This window comes from Macrosteles quadrilineatus, unplaced genomic scaffold (assembly GCF_028750875.1).
Source record: "Macrosteles quadrilineatus isolate MER2022 unplaced genomic scaffold, UCM_ALF_1.0 Scaffold_219__1_contigs__length_164744, whole genome shotgun sequence".
Classification (NCBI taxonomy): Eukaryota; Metazoa; Arthropoda; class Insecta; order Hemiptera; family Cicadellidae; genus Macrosteles; species Macrosteles quadrilineatus.
The window spans coordinates 55,438-74,862 of record NW_026542812.1 but is presented as its reverse complement, the minus strand read 5'-3'; the positions used below and the strand labels follow the sequence as shown (position 1 = coordinate 74,862).

Genomic DNA, 19,425 nt, shown 5'->3' with positions numbered 1-19,425 from the left:
GTTATGATACGGAGGGACTTGAAAAAATAGGAGGCCTTGCCGTCAGACCGTCACCGCTCTTTTTTCGTCTGTCTAGAAACGGGACAGCGGAATTTGAAATCGGAACGACGGTTCCCCCACTACTGCGCTGTGCCGAACGCTTCCGAATCTTACCGAGCAGTGCCGAACTTAAACGTCAAATTCGATGCTGTCTGTCGCGTGGTCGCGTGGTGTCAACTGTCAACAATGAATGTGTGCCAGGTTTGCGATAAGACTTTTGTGAATAGGTGGGTTTTAAATAGACACCTTCGTGAAGTTCACGAATTAATTGAGGAGGAGAAGGATGTACCAAGAAATACCATTTGCAGCATATGCAACAGCTCGTTTAGTAGAGCAGAGATAGAGACACATTTTGCAGATCTGCACAAAATTCAACTTGTCAAGTCAGTTCTTAGTTTTTCTAGTACGTCAGATTTCTACACTTGGAAAAGCAAGACGGAGGAAAAGGAAAATGTGTTGTTCACAAAACAAACAGGACAGAGGATTCTATCTGGTAAGAAGAGAATTTATTTTAAGTGCAATAGATCGGGAAACTTTGAACCTAAGCCTATATCCAGCAAAAGAAAAAGGGAAACAAAGATACAGGGTTCCTAAAATAAATGGTTTCTGTCCTTCCTCAATAAAGGCAACGTTTTTTGAAAATGGAAATGTCGAAGTAGAGTACTGTGAGACTCATGTAGGCCACACTTTTGACCTAGCTCACAAACCATTGACCTTTGATGAACGTCAAGATATCGCCGGAAAAATATCAAATAAAATTCCTTTTGGCACAATACTTGAAGAAGTTCGGTCAACTTTGCAACCAAACTCGCTAAAAAGAATACATTTACTGACGAAACAAGATCTGTATAATATTGAAAAAGAATTCGGTCTTAATGAGACTATGCGTCATTCGAACGATGCCATTAGTGTCGAAGCATGGGTACAAGGCCAAAAGGGTGAAAATGACTGTGTTTTGTTATATAAACCACAAGGGGTTGATGAAACTGCCACATTCACCAAGAATGATTTCGCTCTTGCAATAATGACTGAGGCACAAGGAGAACTTTTGAAAAAGTTTGGTTCAGACTGTATTTGTATAGACAGTACTCACGGTTTGGGCGCTTATGATTTTGAAGTGGTAACCGTTATGGTAATTGACAATATGAGACAAGGATTTCCGTGTGCATTTTTTATCACAAACAGAACAGATAAATCTGCTGTGAGTGAATTTCTTTCAGCAATCCGAGAGAAAGTTGGAATGATAAATCCTAATGCGTTCATGTCAGACATGGCTGAATCATTTTATAACGCGTGGAAAGAAGTAATGGGCCCAGTTGATAACAGACTTTATTGTACATGGCATGTCGACCGTGCATGGCAAAAGAATCTGTCAAAGATAAAAGATTGTGATAAAAGACAAGCAGTATACAAGAAGTTAAGAGTTCTGCTGGAAGAAACAGATCCGAATGCATTCTTGGCAATGCTGGGACCAGTTATTGACGAACTTCGCAGCGACCAAGCCACCGAAGAATATGGTGATTACTTCAAGGAACATTACGGGTCAAACTACCATTCATGGGCATACTGTTTTCGAGTAAATGTAGGAATTAACACTAACATGCATCTGGAAAGTATGCATAAAACAATAAAGCATTTTATATTGGAAGGAAAAACTGTCAATCGACTTGATAAAGCGATAAGTGCAATTATGCAACTCATTAGGCAGAAACTCTTTGACAGATTACTAATAATTGAAAAGGGAAAACTAACGTCAAAAATAAAAATTCTCAGAAACCGTCACAAAAGTTCTTTGTCCATGAACCCAGACTTAATTGTTAAGTCCGAAACTTTAGAAAATTCGTGGAACGTGGCGTCATCAAATTCTGCAGAAATTTACACGATTTGTCAGATAAAAGAAGAATGTCCATGTAGCATTATTTGCAAGCAGTGTACAGCATGCATACACAAGTTCACATGCACATGCATTGATGCATGCATTAAATCTAACATGTGTAAACATGTGCACCTACTATGTCGGAAATTGATGTCGGAAGATCAAGGTGAAGCCTTTAATCAAGAAGCCCTTAACCAAGATCAAGTCAAAAGTTTGGAAGAAAGAAAATCAATATTGGCAGAAGTCTCAACTAAAACTGTTCTGCCCACAAGAGTGAGACCTACTGACAAACTTCTACTAAGGCAACGTGTTGAGTCAATTTTAAATAAAATTGACAACCCGGAGAGTTTAAAAGTAGCTGATCAATGCCTGAAAAACCTAGATGCAAAGTTGACATCGATAAAACAAAGGAATATTGCCTTAAAAGTAAGAACCAAGACCAAAAAGATAAAAATCGAGCCTCAAAGGCGTTTTTTTTCAACCAAAAACAAAAAGAAAAAAGGGTTGAAAGCAACTTCCCGGCCTACACGAGAAGAATCTCAGCACATTGCTTTAACAGCATTGTTGCTCAGTACAGGGGTTGAACCTTCAACTCCATGAGTTGCTTAACCAGGTACGGTAGGCTAAGATCAATATTAAGACTAGTTTATTTAATCCATAACTTTAAACAGTAATACATTATTGTATTAACTGTAGTCTTATTATTAATAATACATTTTTCCCCCAATTTTTATTTAATTTATATAAATGTCATCATATTTACTTATCATTTAATTTAAAACAGATTGTAAATAAAACCAATAAAACTTTGTAAAAGAAATATATTTAATAATTTTTAATCATTAGGTAATAATCAACCATCAATTATAAATTAAATGAAATAGTAACAGCTGACACATTCTTATTTTCTAAGTTAAAGTTCTTGTACTTCAAATTTTTTTACTTGCCTTGAATTTTCATAATTTGAGTATTTACTTAAACAGAATTGAATAAGCATGAGTATTTACTTGTACTTCTAAAAAGCCTTTCCAAGAAAGTATATACCCTCAGAAACCTATAAATTTGGTGTGAATAACCACCAGCAAATACTTGCCTAAAGAGTAAATACTTGTTTTTCAACTAGTTATCAGTAACCCATGCTTGTTTAAGTTAACTTGTTGATAAATGCATGTAACACATTCAGTATGGTGTAATACACTTATTTAAATTATGTATGACACTAGTGATTTCCGCAAAATAATGCTTGGGTTGAAGATGGAACCTTTGTGGTATTCCTTCGTTATGTTCAAGCTATTTGTTAATGAAAATCCATCCACAAGTCTCAATAATGCAAAACCTTCACATTTTACATGTTTAAATGAAGGCCTTAGACCTTCAATAATATATATATTTATCATATATAGCCTATAATATATATATATATACTTGTACTGTATAATGTTTACTTTAAAATGGAGTACATACTTGCAAGTATACCCTCATATCCGATAGATCAGTATACCACCTCATTTAGGAAGTAGTACCTGGGGACCAAGCTTTGCTCGGGGAAAATCATTAGTTTACTCTGAAAACAGTTTAGTATTGCAGATACATTAATCCACTCCCAAACTCCACACTGCTTACCTTTACTACTTCCTTCACCATTCTCTACGTTGTGGACCTGTTTGCCCTCATTTTAGATTTGCAGATCTATAAATGCCACAGACAGTTCCCACACTCTGCACTGCTAGCCTTACTACTTCCTTCACCATTTCCTACGTTATGGACCTGTTTTCCTCCCTTCTCATAGCATTTTAGGATTGTAGATACCCTAATCTAATCCCCATTAACAGTTCCCACACTCCAGACTGCTCACCTTTACTACTCCCTTCACCACTTCCTACGTCGCAGACCTGTTTCCCTCCCTTCCCATAGCATTTGAGGATTGCAGATACCTTAATCTAATCGTCATAAACAGTTCCCACACTCCACACTGCTAGCCTTTACTATTATTGATAAAAAAAGTCCTCCTAAAATGTATCCAGTAATCTTCAGTATCATCTTTGCTCAATAGTAACAACTGATGTTTTTCCTTTTGTACTGTATTTTGTAATTGCTAGTATACTGTGGATAGACTACTAACAAGTCTTTTGTTTACTTTTTCCTTGTTATTCAATTCAACTAACATGGTTACTTAGCAACCCATAAGACTTTCAGTTTCATTTTTCTACGTAATTAGAATTTTGTTGGCAGTTCTAACTGCAATAAACTCGTTTTTAGACCAAAAATAAACTATTTACAACATTTGAAGACAATCGTCGGAGCCGTTTTCGAGATCTTGGTGCAAGCATACATACATACAAGCAAACATTGCTCGTATTAGAGTATAGGATTTACTTGCAAGTAAAGAGTCGCTTTTATTCACAAGAGATTACCTGAACGATGAATACTTGCAAGTATTTACTCGCAAGTAAATACTTGCTGTACTTGTATTCACTCGGCCCAGTGGTATGCTAGTGAAATCTTTTACTGAAATAAAAGTTTTTGAACTTGAACACACACACTGACATCCCAGATATTTTCACAGAGAACCTACAAACATAAACGTAGACCCATGTTGAGTAACTTGTGACACTGACAAACAAACAAAATAAACAAGTAGGCCTATAGAAAATTCACAATAAGATATTTCTCATTTAAAATAGCCTAATTTTTATGTTCATTTTGTTGTTACAGTTTCCAAGATGAAGAAAATGTTGTAAATAAATGTAAATATTATTTGTGTGTGTTAGTGTGTAATATAATATGTGTTAAATTGTCGCTTTTGAAGAAGAATTTATTTTGAAGACGAAGACCAGGAATTTTAACACAAGGTATGTTACTAGTTTTAAAATGTTCACAGCTGAAAATAGGCCTACCTGTAAGCTATAATTTAGAATGACATGGAATTAAACTTTTTCTTTCTATACTTTTGTTATTTAAACAGTGTAAACAACAAGTAATAATAGTTAGGATTTTTATGTAATTCATCTTTATTTGGACTTATATAGCTATTTGTAATTTTTAATAATTATTCTAGAAATAATTTTCATTAACATATTTAGACTTATATTTAACATTAAACGGCTACTGTACTTTGTTCCCGCGTAATTTAAAACAAGCTCGGTGATGACAGAAGCAGAAACCCGCGGTCAGATGTTTAGTTCGGATTTCAATTCCGCTGTCCCGTTTCTAGACAGACGAAAAAAAGGCGGTGACGGTCTGACGGCAAGGTCTCGTGAAAAAATTGGTTGGAATGGGGACCATAGAAATTGAAAATTTTAAAATCAAAGACCTCCAAACGTAAACAACCCAACCAATTGCTTACATCCACGAGTAAAGGGGCTGTCCATAAAAAATATTGGCAATTGACATTATATTGTACAAGCACGAATACTACAAGCGTAAGTTAATGGGGAAAAAGGATCAGTTTATGTTAGCATTACAGTTACAGTAAATGGCCATGCTAAGATAAAATAAATAATTAAGCCTACCTTTACCATAGTCATTGGGTCCATGCAGAGTCGGAGAGAGAGGAGCAGAAAATGGTCTAAATCCATCAAACATAATAGTTTTTTTATAAAGAAACTATAATTATTGACTACCGACCTACCACTTGTAGGTTAGTAGTGAATGCTATAAAACCGTACTAAATAATTAATTGTTATAAGCCCATACTACATCATATACATATATACACTAAGTAGCAGATAATCATTGTCCATACCCATTTACTGTACTCCTATCCTGTTTTTGTAATTTTCCTTTTTTCACCAAGGAAAGCTATGTCGTGTTTGTGTTCTTTTTGTTCTTTCCTTCCACATTCGAGCAGCTGGAACTTAATAAACTTGAAGACTTGTGATTCTTGTGAAGGGGGAGGGAAAAGGAAAGGGAAGTGAATGTTTATAAATACTGGTGAATAAGTTAGTTAAGTAGTAATACTAATAGCATAGACAAAAGCTAATAGTTTCTCATTTATTTAGCTGCCATATATTGTGAATAAATGTAAGCATGTTTAATGTATTATTTTAATTTTATTGTAATTTTATTCCGGTTAAGTATTGGCCTTATATTATAGTAGTATGAAATAACACTAGTTTACTGGTAAATCAACTCAAAGAAAAGGTATAGGCTATTTTATAAGTTAAATCTTGGAGTTTATAACTTAGCCTAGCCTATGTTTATAAACCTGTGAAACTTGGATAGGTAGCAACTCTTATCAAACTTATCGAACATCAAAATATCGATTAGATTGATAACCAGGCCTACATCTAGCCCAACCAAAAAACAAACTATCAATACATAACGATGGAGTCGGATATCAAAGTTTTGCCTAGAAACCCCTCATGGTTTTAGCTTAAGTCAAAGAGATGTAAAGCTACTAACTTATATGTTTAATCAGAACATTTATAGGTGTTAATAAAATAAACAACAGTCTGTACTTTATATTATAGGTTTTCCTAGCGGTTTCTTTTTTTATTGCATTCAAGAGTCTTCGTTGTTAATTGCTGGGGATCGCCTGAGATGTCTAAGGTATTTTAGAAGATAGAATTCCCAACTAACCTTTAGATGGTTAAGACATAAGTTAGCTTCAGCTATAACTTTATTTTGTTGGCATCCTTACCTATAAGGCTACTTGCACCATTATACACTTCAATAGAACTTTTTGTAACTTTGTTTGATTATGTTGTAAGGATGTATTCATCTGAGTTAGAAGAGTTGGTAGATGATCCAGGACTGCCTGAGAATCCCATTGATACTAGTGAAGATACCACTTCAAGGGTCAGACTTGACGCTAGCGATGATCTAGATGATTCAACCAATATTGATGATGTAAGTTAACTAGCCTATTGACCTTTTAAGCCCCAAAGGCTGATATTATAGCAATTATTGACATAAAAAACTTAAGCATTATACTAAATACTAGTGTAGGCCTACCTGTTGCTCGAATTTGAGCAATTGCTAAGTATAAAGGGCATTATTTTAAAAATAAAAACAGTCATAATTTCTGATGACTTCAAAATATTTGACTCAAAGATTATGGAAATACTCAAGATGTAGGCCTACATAACAGATCAATATAATTAACAATTTTTGTAAATAGTGTTTTCTGCAAATAACCTTACTCATAGCCGCATTAGGTTTCCAGACACATTATGTGTCCCAAAGCCTAACACGACTCTCTTCCCCATACAGCCCTGAGCGATAGGGATAATTGAGATTCGCTCTAACCTTTCCTCACCCCTTCATGGGTAAGTTTTCATTCCTTTTCTTTCTTAGTTTTGTTTGTTTCTTTTATTAAATTTTAACGCCTGTATGTATCCCTGCCCATGTAGCACAGATGGTTGGGCCAACGTTGGTAAATTGTGGAGCCACACAGTTGGCCAACGGTAGAAATGTCACCTCTTTAAACTGTTTTCCAGCCAACCATTGTCCAACAATGGCCCAACCATCCAAAAATACTGATGCCTAACTAACCATAACACAACTGATATCCAACCAACCGTTTTATTTCACACAAAATAATAAAGATTTAGTACGAAAAGCATAATTATTAGTTGAGTAAATTGATTAAATAGTTCATAAAAACAAATTTTGAAAAAAAGCTAGAACAAAATTTTTTGGCCCAGACGGGTCTCGAACCCGGTTCCTTCGACTTATGAGCCTCTTACCTTACCACTGAGCTATCTGTGATTGTTGAAATAGAGAGTTTTCAAGTGGTGAAAGAGTAGCCGACAGTTGCAATGGTCGCAATACTTCAAACATTTTTGATACTACACAGTATAATATGATTCTGTTAATCTGTTAAGGCATCATAAGTAGTTATTTATTTTTTTTTTTTTTTGAGTTAGAGAGGATACTGGTATTTGAATATAGATTAATTAATTACTGTTAGATTATTAATGCTATTATAATTGACTGTTATATGATTAACTACTCTTTCCCCTTAAATTGTTGCAAATAAGAGAATATTAATTTAAAAAATATTTGCATTATTATAAATATTAAAATTCATTGTTGTAGCCCCGGAACTGTAATATATAAAATATCTGGTTTTACAATACCTTTATCAGTTCCAAAAACTTTTGGAAACTTTTGGAACTGATAAAGGTATTGTAAAACCAGATATTTTATTATAATTATGTTGTGAAAGCTAGATCCAGAGAATGAAAGTCGTGTAAACTCAACTATGGACCATCGTTGGTCCAACAAAAGTATCTTTTGTTGGTCCAACGGAGTGAAAAACGGTTGGACAACGGTTGGCTTGATGTATGATACCCAGCAATGCATATTAATGTATTTCATTAACAATGAACCAATGTTGGTCCACAGTTGTAAATATTGGTTGGCCCAACTACGAGATATACAGTTGGACAACGGTTGGTTGGTTGTGGAAGCTCCAACCAACCTTCGACCAACTGTCCCACAGTTGGCCAACGTTGGCCCAACCATCTGTGCTACATGGGTGGTTTTTCCTATTTCCCTAGCTACTTTTCTAAACGTCTCAATTGTTTTCTTGTCACTCATCATGTTTTATTTTCTCATCTCTAGACCTATCTTATCCAAGACTTCTTCCTGTTCTCTCCTATTTGTCTCATGAAATGAACAATTTATAAATAAGTAACTCGTGATTTTTTTTCTCCACATCTACATACTTCCTCTCTTCCACCATGCCCAAAAAAATATTAATAAACTTGTAATAAAACCATCCTAAATTACATATATACACATAACATAATGTTATAAGAATATTGGATCAGTTATCATTATAAGTTAAGATACTATCAATGTATTAATGATAGTAACTGTAATGCTATCACATTCATTGCATGCACAAGACAATGAATAAAGCGTTGAAGTATATATTTCAACCCAAACATGAGTGAAATATGAGTGTTAGCCTAATTAAGTGAGGTGATCTCTGTAGTGTACCATTGTTACTGACTGAGATCAGCTGTTTCATTAGTCAGGACACAGAAGTAAGATACAGAGGAAACATTCAATGGTACACTTAAGAATCGTGTCTAGCACCAGTTCAGTCGCTTGTGTCTAGTTCAAATTCTATTCATCCCCTTTCGCTCTCCTCTCCCCCTCACCATCACGTCTATAGCACTGACGCTGTAGAAAGAGCCAGTGCGGTATGGTACGTTTGCTGTTGTAAACAATAGCCGTTCGGGCTCTTACTGGCTCGGTACTAATATATTTCCGCCCCACCATTCCCGAGCTAAAAGCGCACAGTTGTTCCATAAGCATGTTTCCTCTGTATATTTTACTTCTCTGTGGTCAGGATCATTGAAAGCCTAATGATCAGGACAGCTGGGTCCTGTTTTGAACCATAGTAAAGTTACAAACTTTTCTCAGGCTTGAACCGGCGACCTTTTGATTACTATAGGCGAGCTCCATAAATACTCAGCTACCCAGTCATCCCTTATTACTAAATACACCTACATCCTTTATTACAAAGCCTGCCACTTTGTAAAATGTGCCAAGCTAGTATAGCCTTTTTAGCAAATTTCCCATATAGGGAATACGCCATTATTATATGTCTCATGGTACGACCTGGACCTGGGACCGATTAATTTTTTTCTGTTTTGAGGTCCCTAGAGGCCATTATAAAAATTATAAGTATATTCTCAGTATTTTAATTTTTTTCAATATATTTAAGTTAGATTATCAATTTATTTTTTTTAATTCCCATGTTATTCTTATGGAGAAAATGAAAACTGTTGTAGTTTACTTGTTTATAAATAACTTCATATGTTGATAAAATTTGGCAAATTTATTAATTTCATCCTATGCTATTAACGTTTGGTAAAAAAAAAAAAAAACAAAAAAAAACACTAAGCTTTATCTTCTTTGTAGCAGCAGACCTAAGCACTCGTTAAATCTAATGTTATTAAAAATTGAGAATAAATTAAAGAAGTATGTCTTATTTTATGGAAATATTCTAGTAAAAATGTAATGAGACAAGCTGAAATTCGCTTAGACTGCAGGTTTGCTGCGGCGGGGCTATTAAATATTTAATTTAACTTAGTTATTTTTTATTACATTTCTTATTTTATCAATAATGCCTTAAATTTTGCAATGTTTTAAAATTTACATTTAACTATTATAACGTAGCCTAATCTATATATTTAATAGGTACACTACTCTTATTTTTGTCATAATTGTTTTGGAGTGGTGGTGCTACCGATCACAATGTCCAAGGTGTCGTTAGAAAGGTCTTAGCATGTAGTTTTGCCATCAAACAAAAAAACTTTCGAATTCCATCAGGGCTCTGCCCCAGTGGCCTTCAAAGTTTCCATGTTATTCTTAAGGAGAAAATGTTTGATTACATTTGAACAGATGAATACTTTGAAATTGACAATAATGTTTGAAACAGCTGGTTATACTAAAATTTTGCACAAAATCAAAACATAACCAAAAAAACGTTCGACATAATGGAGACTATAAGACGTTGACCAGGACGGCCAATAGGAAGAGGCCGACGACCTTTAACCTTTAACTGGTAGACGAGAAAGAAATACAAATAATACTATTGTCGTTGATAGCCGAATATAGCAAGCACCCTTCCGTGTTGGGTTTAAAGTGTGCTCTCCAACAGCTGCCTGAAGATTTCACATCACTGCATAAGCTGTTGATTTTGGAAGACAAGGAGCCGGGTAGGACTACATCGGAAACAGAGGAAAGGAGATATTAGATAAGTGGCAAATGCGTTGGGAGCAGAGTGTTTTATGTTAACCTTTTAAAGGTAAACGTTTGAATATATACCTAACATCAGAAAGAGACTGGAACAAAATTTGGGAGATAGGCCATTATGAAACACAGTTTGCCACAGGACATGGAACATTTTAAGGTGAATTTGTGAAGATTAGATTACTATTATTGGGAACAATAATAAAATCAGGATGGTTCACCTGATTTTATTACTAATGAAACAGGCTGATCTCAGTCAGTAACAATGGTACACTACAGAGATCACCTCACTTCATTAACACTCATATTTCACTCATGTTTGGGTTGAAATACGCTCCCAGGTGTCGTCCTCATCTCAATCGGTAATGGTAATAATAATACTGCGATCTACAAAAAAGCTGGCAAATGTTTGTTTGTGAAGACATGGCAGGGTTTATGTCCATAACAATTTTTATCTTGTAATTTAAACCTCAGTAACTTAGCATTTTTTACTGTAGGCCTATATAAGATGAGAGAATGGTTTTGAATCCTAATTTTCATATCGGGAATGTATTAAACCAACAATTAATTTTGTTGATACTTTTTAGATTGTGTTATGTGTTTACTACCATTCTGAGGCCTTGGCTGCCGCCGTGTACAACACTGGGACATCGGAGGTAATTAATTATATCAATTAAAGAAAACCCTTTATTTTTAACCTCATTCATCGAAGTTTAATTTCCTGGTTGATTGTGATTTGAAGGTTTTATTTTTATTTTGCTCTGAAGGACATTTTACTGATATAATTCTTGTTTCTTTATGACATGTAGCCTTTAAAGATTTATAACGATTAGAATTCTCAAATGACAGAAATTGTTCATCCTTTCATCTAATGAAAATTACTTGTTTTCACATAATTCTTGAAATACAAAGAGATTATAGCCCAATTAATATTTCATGAATTCTCTCTCAATTTTAGATGCAGATTATGTCCAGTGAACAGATTTAGCTCCTGATTTTAAATTGCTCTGTAACCTCTATCAACAGTTTAAACCTAGGTGAGCATAAGAATAAGATAGAATAAGAATAAGAATCATTTATTCCATTGATCTTTTACCAAAGAAATAGGACACGTCATATACATTACAAAAATAATCATCCAAATACAATCAAGTTTCTGATAGGTACATCCAAATAATATAAAAAGTACAATTAATTAGGTATAATAGCTTATTTTAATTAAATTTACATCAAAATTACACTTTATAAAGGCACTTATGCTGTAGAAAGGATTTTGAATTAGCCAATTATAAACTTCTATTTTTGAAAATATTGTAATCAACAAATTTTGCACTATCAGGTAGTTTATTAAAAAAGCGAATTGAGTTAATTTTGAAAGAGTCACCCGTTTTAGCCAATCTATGAGGTTTCATGCTGAGCTTGCCTCCACCCCTAGTATTGTACTCATGAGTGTCAGATCTAAGGGGGAAAGAATGCAAGTTTGACTTGGTGTAGAGTAAAACTTGAAAAATGTACAAATTAATTACTGTTGGAATTTTTTAATTGTATGAAAAGAGGTTTGCAATGAGATAGGGATCTTGCATTCGCAATATTACGAACTGCCTTTTTTTGAATCGTCAAAATATCAGCTACATGAGGGGAATGTCCCCAAACTAGAATGCCATAGAGTATGTGGGACTGAACAGACCAAAGTACGATAGTCTCAAATATTCTTGGTTAACAAATTTTTTAATTTCCATAATAAGCAATCTACTTTTGATACTTTTTGCAAACCGCCTCAATATGATTTGACCAACTTAATTTTGAATCAATGTGAAATCCTAACAGCTTGACAGAATCTAGACTAATTTCCTGCTTGAGACTCAATGTCAAATATTGTGTCTTTTCAAGATTAGAATGTAGCTCATTTGAAGAAAACCAAGCAAGAGCCTGTTCCTCAGCTTCTGCAGTGACCTGTTTCAGGTACTCTAAGTTTTTGTGACTGGCTAGTAAAGTGGTGTCATCAGCATAAATTATTGAATGGATATTGAGATTTTGAGACAAGTCGTTTATGTATACTAAGAAAAAGAAAGGGCCTAAAACAGAACCCTGAGGGACACCGGTCTCTACAGGTTTCATAGCAGAACATTATTTTTAACTGATACATACTGTTTTCTGTCATACAAATATGATTGAATAATTTTTATTGTGCCATCTTCAATGCCATAATATGATAATTTACGTAGTAATACATCAAAAGGAACACTATCAAAAGCTTTACTGAGATCACACAAAACTAGCGAAACCGACTCCTTATTTTCAAATGCATTTAGTGATAAATCTGTTAAGTTAAGTACTGCCGAGGTGGTAGACTTACCAGGACGGAAACCATGCTGGCATTCAGAAAATAAATGTTGGGACTTGAAAAAATAACTAAGTTGATTGTACATTAGAGATTCAAATATTTTAGAGAATATCGGAATAATAGAGATAGGTCTGTAATTTTGATGTAAATTTTTATCTCCTTTTTTAAAAACTGGAATCACTTTAGATATTTTGAGCAATGAGGAAAAGTATCCTTCTGACATACATTTGTTAAAAATAAAAGCAAGTGGCTCACTTATTATATGGATGGTTTGTTTCAGTATTGTGTTAGACAGCCAATAATAATCCATTGAATTAGAGTTGGAGAATTTAGATACTACTTGTATTACATCAGTTGAGGAAATTTCTGACCATGTGAACATTGTTGTGTTTTTTGGAATACTACTCAAGAGTTCTACTGGATTATTGGGACCGAGATTAGTTCCTTTGCTTAACTGATTTATTGAGTCTATAAAGAAATTGTTAAATTCATCCGGATCTAAATTGACATCAGAACTGTGAGTTGGAGAAAACTCACTGCTTATAACTTTCCATGCAGCCTTGCAGGAATTTGAGGCATTGCTTATATACTGCTCTACAGCAATTTTTTTAGCTTGCAGAAGTTCCCTTTGATATAATCTTTTTTGTTGCAAATAAACATTATAAGCAGCCTGACAGTGCTCTGAACCTTGCTTAAGCATATTCTTATAAATTGTGTACAGAGTTAACATTTTACTTTTTGTTTCTGCTAATGAAGGAGTATACCAATTAATAATTTTGGATTTTTTACATGCAACCTTATCAGTTACTTTAATCAAAGGAGAACAAAAATGCCATAAATTAACATACTTCTTAAAAAAATCATCAAATAACGTCTGAACATTAATTTTATTTTGTTTAAAATCATCAATCATTTGCCAATTTTGTTTTTCTAAATTATATTTAAATAAGTCAACATTTTCATTTTTTTGTAATCTAATATATGTACTGCCAGGTTGTATTTACTTCTGAGAGAGTTGGTAGCAGAATACACATTAAATAAAAGTGGTACATGATCAGAAAAACAGTGATCTCCCAATGTGATGTCAAACAGATTCCTATTAAAATTGACAATTATGTTATCTATACAGGAGTTATTGCGAGTTGGTTGATTATTTGAAGGAAAGAGATTAAAAGATCGTAGAAGGTTTAAAAATCTTAGGCAAACTGTATTATTTTCACATCCAACACCCATTTCAATGTTGAAATCACCAGCAATAATAAGTTTTTGATCATGTTTTAGTATTTTTTTCAAGGCATGTTCAAATTCAGTCAGGAAAATATCAACATCACCATTTGGAGATCTGTAAATACTTAAAATAGTAACATTGTTATCGAGTAATTTAACACAACAACATTCAAAATTCATCTCAGAGTAAAACTGTGTAACATCAATAACTGAATATTTAATTGAATTTGAAATATAAATTCCTACACCACCATTTTTCCTGGCTTTTCTACAGACTACAGTTGCAGGAATAAAATTTTTAGGAATAAAAACATTAACATTATTTTCTTGTAACCAATGCTCAGAGATACACATTAAGTTGACATTCTTATCAATGCATAAATCTTCCAACTCTAAAATTTTGTTTCTAATACAACATACATTAACTTGCATTAGCCTAAAAAACACACTTTGCTCTGCTTTTCACTCTCACTTTGTTGACCACTTATCACTGGCGATATAGGCAGGCAGTCTTGAAGTGCAGCAGCATAGCTCTCCAGGTGGTGACCCCTCACTTTGGGTGTCGAAGAGTGGCAAGTATCTGTATCGCTTGTCTGGTCACGTGCAGTTGTGGAAGATGGAACCGGGGAATAGTTGTCTGCTGGTAAAGTGATATTTGCTCTAGTTGAGGTAGCTGGGCCGTTTGTGGTGTTGAGTAGGGTGTTAGTTGAAGTCTGTGCAGGAGCCAATTCATTTACTAGCTTATGAAGTTCACTTGTAAAATCTCTGTGTGACAAGCCATTTCTTAATTTTCTAAAAGACTTTTGAAAGTAAGAAACTATAGTAATTTTTGCTAGAGTATGCTTTTGGAATTTAATTATATTGGACATAAAGTCTTTTGGAAGCACATTGTCTCTCACACACCCAATGGGAGAGCATATTAGGTGTTTCAGGTTTCTCTTTTTGAAGTCTTGTGTTGGATGCTCAAAAGCGGTTTCATAGTCCTGACGGGTGGGCTTGCCATAATACTTGTCTTTAGTAACAAGACTGTACACAAGAGCTCCAGATTGACTTTCCTGCAGTGTAAGGTGGTCTGTGATGCACTGGTCAGCAGAAGGCTTCTTGAAGTACTTAGCAAACACAACTGCTACACCTGCCGTCATACGTCGCTCATCATTAAAGTCGCCAGAAATGCTGTGGGCAAATCCAACAGATCTGTCCTCTTGAAACTGCTCAATGACAGAAGACATGTGTGTCTCAATAATCCTTATATTTGAGTTGCTGGCTGTACTGTCCACAGTAGTGCTGGGAGGGCGTGATTTTTCTTTGTTTTTTTCCAAAAACCTGTTTAAGTTTGAAATAAATTTGTTTCGCTAATTTGTACTTGCCTGTGCTATTCAAGTGAAGACCTTTACGGGTGAAGTGATTTCTGCTCAAAATATCCAAGTCAACCAGGTGTACCTTATTAATTCTATCCACTAGCTCTCTTATGTAATTGTTAGCAAGACAAATTTCATCATGAACTTCATGCTTCTTGCCTACATCAAATCTTGGTGGTACTGTAGTTACAATGAGAGTTTTATTTTGGCTAATACTCTTGATTTTCTCTTCTAAGGCTGAGTATATAGGAGAGAGATCTTTCCGCAGTGCATCATTAGTTCCTGCAATGAGGATAATTACATCATCATTGGACTTTGAAAGCCGCGCTGTTTCTGCCACTTGATTAATGCATGCATTCGGCATAACTGTTCCAACAGCAGTGATCTCATCCTGATTAATTTGGTTAAGTTTGTAGCCTACATTTCTACTTTGGCTATCACCATACACAGTCACTTTAACTTTATTTGTAAACACCTTTTCAACTTTATCTTTGTTATGTTGAGGTTTTTTTATCTGAGGTTTTTTATTTAGGCTAACACACTGATTATTTGCCTTTGATAGACTAGGAACATTTTGAGACAAGGTATCGAATTTGTTCTCGGTTACAATGGGACTGGATCTAATGAAAACTTTAGACTTAAATGTTTTTTGTCTTTTTTCTTTTGTCCATTTTTGTTTGTTTAGGTTGACATTCTCAGGATTAGGTGCTACAATAAGTGGTGGTACATGGTTTGCGTTAGGGTTTTGCTGGGTCAAGTTACTCTTTATTTCCTTTTTTAATAGAAGCTGTGTTAATGTATCTCTATTTATCCTTGTATATTGGTCATTGTAGATTATAAGTGCTAGCTGTGCTCGTTTTGTCAAGATATCCGATTCTGTAAATGTTGGAACTGATAAATCTGTTTCCAGTTTATAGTTGGAGGAGGCAAAAAGCCCAGCATTAATTTTTGAAGATATGCACTCAGCAGTCAGGAGCATGTGTATTCCACAATCTACACTGTTGGTTTGTCGAGCTGTCCTTACATAAGCCAAGGAATTATTTGCGTCGGCATTGTAAAATGTAGCCAGCCTTTCGTATATACACTTAGCATGCAGGTGGTTAAGATTTTCTAGTGAGTCAAAATGATAAAATTTGTCTTGATCCTTATCCCACAGAAGAAGGCTCCAGTGTGTCCCTGATCCCCCAATGCTCTGAACCTTAGAAGAATCATTTACAGGGATGAAGACAAACTTTTTATTTTCCAGATTTTGGGGTAAAAGAATTTCCCCAAAATTATCAAGGGTTTTAATAGCTAGTGTTAATACTGGACTGATGAAATGTACATCCTTGTGTGCAATATTGTTGTTGAAGATGTCAAAAACAATTTGAACTGTGTCATCTGTTACCCACTTGGACTCCAATAAAGCCAGAGAAATGTCCTTTTTATTCAGCTTATTTTCTTGTGGATTGGAATTTAGGATTGATTTATTGAGGCTAAAACCCTTTGGTGAAATGGGAGTTTCATCCGCTTGTGTATTAATTGTCTCGGGTGTTGTCTCAGTTACACTAGGTGTAATGCCATCACACGGTACCAGTATTTCATCACTATTCTCTGTGGAGGATTGTTTGGCAGAGTGTATGGACTCACATGAGCTAGACAGATTCACTATAGTAACTGATGAGGAATTACTTTTATTTATTAAAGAGTTGTTCTTGTTCAGACTTAGTTCAATTTCCTTAATAGCTACTAAGAAATGTTCTTTATTTTTTAGCTTTGGAGTCCCATATCTGGTTTTATTCTCCCTGTATAAACATACATCTATTTCTTTTGCACATCCTTCCTCACCTGTTCCATAGAAAGTAACATTGTATCGAGGGGTTTTGTATTTACAGTCAATACCTTTTACTATGGCTGGCCAATGAGAGTGCCCTTTCAGTTTGGCAAAAACTCTGTCACCAATTTTGAATTTTGTTTCTTTTTTTCCATCCATAATTAGGTTGGGTGGATTATGTCACACTTTTACATACATAAACCATCGAACTATCAAGCCATAACAATATAATAACAATATAGCTACAATATATAATATATTGTGATACCCAATTTTAAATTATAAAGAAAGTTACTTTTGGTTATAATATTAAAGGATGAGGTGGCTACTCAGTTCACCACCAAATTGAGCAAAAAATGTCCATCACAATAAAGTGTGACAAATAGGAAGTTAAGTTAATATAAAATTAATAAAACAATAGAGATAAAATCTTCAATTTAAGCTGAAATATTAAAGGGCCAAAGTCAACAATGAATGTTCATAGTCCAACTGGAAGTTCCAGCATATTGTCATTCACCAGAGTCCCCTTATCACTCAGTATTTCCCTCTCACTCACTCCTTGTGCACAACCACTGTTCCAGTCAGTTGTTCCTTCAACTTGAAACTAGTTTCTTGAACCAGTTGTTTCTTTTCATGCAGTTTTATACAGGAAATAACTACTTTGGTCAGATTTATTAAAAATATTGCAGTGTGTTATTTTAGAACAAATCAATTTGAAATTTTGAATCAAAATATTTTTTTTTATCCTCTATTAAATATATACTAGTGTACATGTTGCTCGAAATCGAGCAATTTAAAATAAGTACAGGAGTTGAGGAGCTACAAATAAACAAATTACTTGTTTGAAAACTAATAACAGTCATAATTTCCGATGATTTTAAAAGAGTCAACCAAAAGATTATTAACTGATAAAAATACTCACATTTTACATAACAGTCATATTCCAGTTTAAATGGTTAATGTTTAACTATCAAACTGTCCATTCCATGGACGGGAAAAGGTAAGCTAACAATTTAAGTCAACGTAAAAAGGCTGCCAGCTTTTATAATGTACCATACCTAAGTTATTTAGCCAATTTGTAGGTGTAGGGTGTAGGCTACTTTAAACTCTACAGAAAAGAGTTAGGTAAATACTGGCAGAACCCTGAAACGGAGTTATTTATCATAGGCATACTCATATGCCAAATCCTTAAAATAAAAATTCAATAATTAATAGCTTATATCATTAAACACAAACCAACATCCAAAACTATACACATTTTTAATAAAACATAGATAATTTACACATTGACTGTTTACAATTAACAACATGTGTTCTTCTTCAGGCATTTGACAGTTCTGGTTGTTTACATTTAAATATCAAAGCAAATGTAATATTTAATTTCTGACAACAGCTGGAGTTTCAAAACAATGTTTGTTTTCCATGTTAATCTTATGGAGAAATACGAAAATTTAAAGGGCCCCAGGGCCTCACTCTCTAATTATTTACCTAAAAAGAAAGTTTCCTGCACAACTTCACGTTACGCTCTTTCCAATGACACCAAAAACATGTCAATCGGTTCAGTAGTTTCGGAGGAGTAATTGTCACAAAAATCCTGCTTGCGTATTAAATAAGTATATAGATTCACAAGGAATAGTGCCAAATCTATCTATATATTAATAGGCAAGCATGTTTCTTTAAAACCTTTTTTCTCAGCTCGTGTGCATCGCAGGGAAAATCTACGCATACCGTTAGAAAGATATTTTTCTGTAGGTGTGCAGAAACCCTTTATAAATTTAAATAGGCTCAAAGATAAGCACAAAAAATGAGTTTAAAAATTTGAAAATATTAACATGGATCTTATGCGTTGCCATGCTGGTAACGAAAATAACAACGAAATATAAACAGAAAACCAAAACAAATGGAAGAAACTCAAATCACATGTTTTATTTACAGTGTGGGGTGAAAATAGATAAGTGAGTACATTACGTATTTTTGGTCGAGTTTCGACCACTGGACGACCTCTCGTACTAATTATTAAGTGAGCAGTATAGCTAAAATGGTTCAGTGAAAA

The 19,425-nt window shown here is 34.3% G+C and overlaps 1 long non-coding RNA gene across 1 annotated transcript; it reads left to right on the top strand.

Moving 5' to 3' along the window:
- Window positions 1-5,850: 5,850 nt before the first annotated feature.
- LOC128982359 (uncharacterized) lies at window positions 5,851-11,286 on the top strand. Its single transcript, XR_008489658.1, has 3 exons — window positions 5,851-5,938; window positions 6,628-6,766; window positions 11,218-11,286. It is a non-coding gene; the product is annotated as an uncharacterized LOC128982359 (long non-coding RNA).
- Window positions 11,287-19,425: the final 8,139 nt, after the last annotated feature.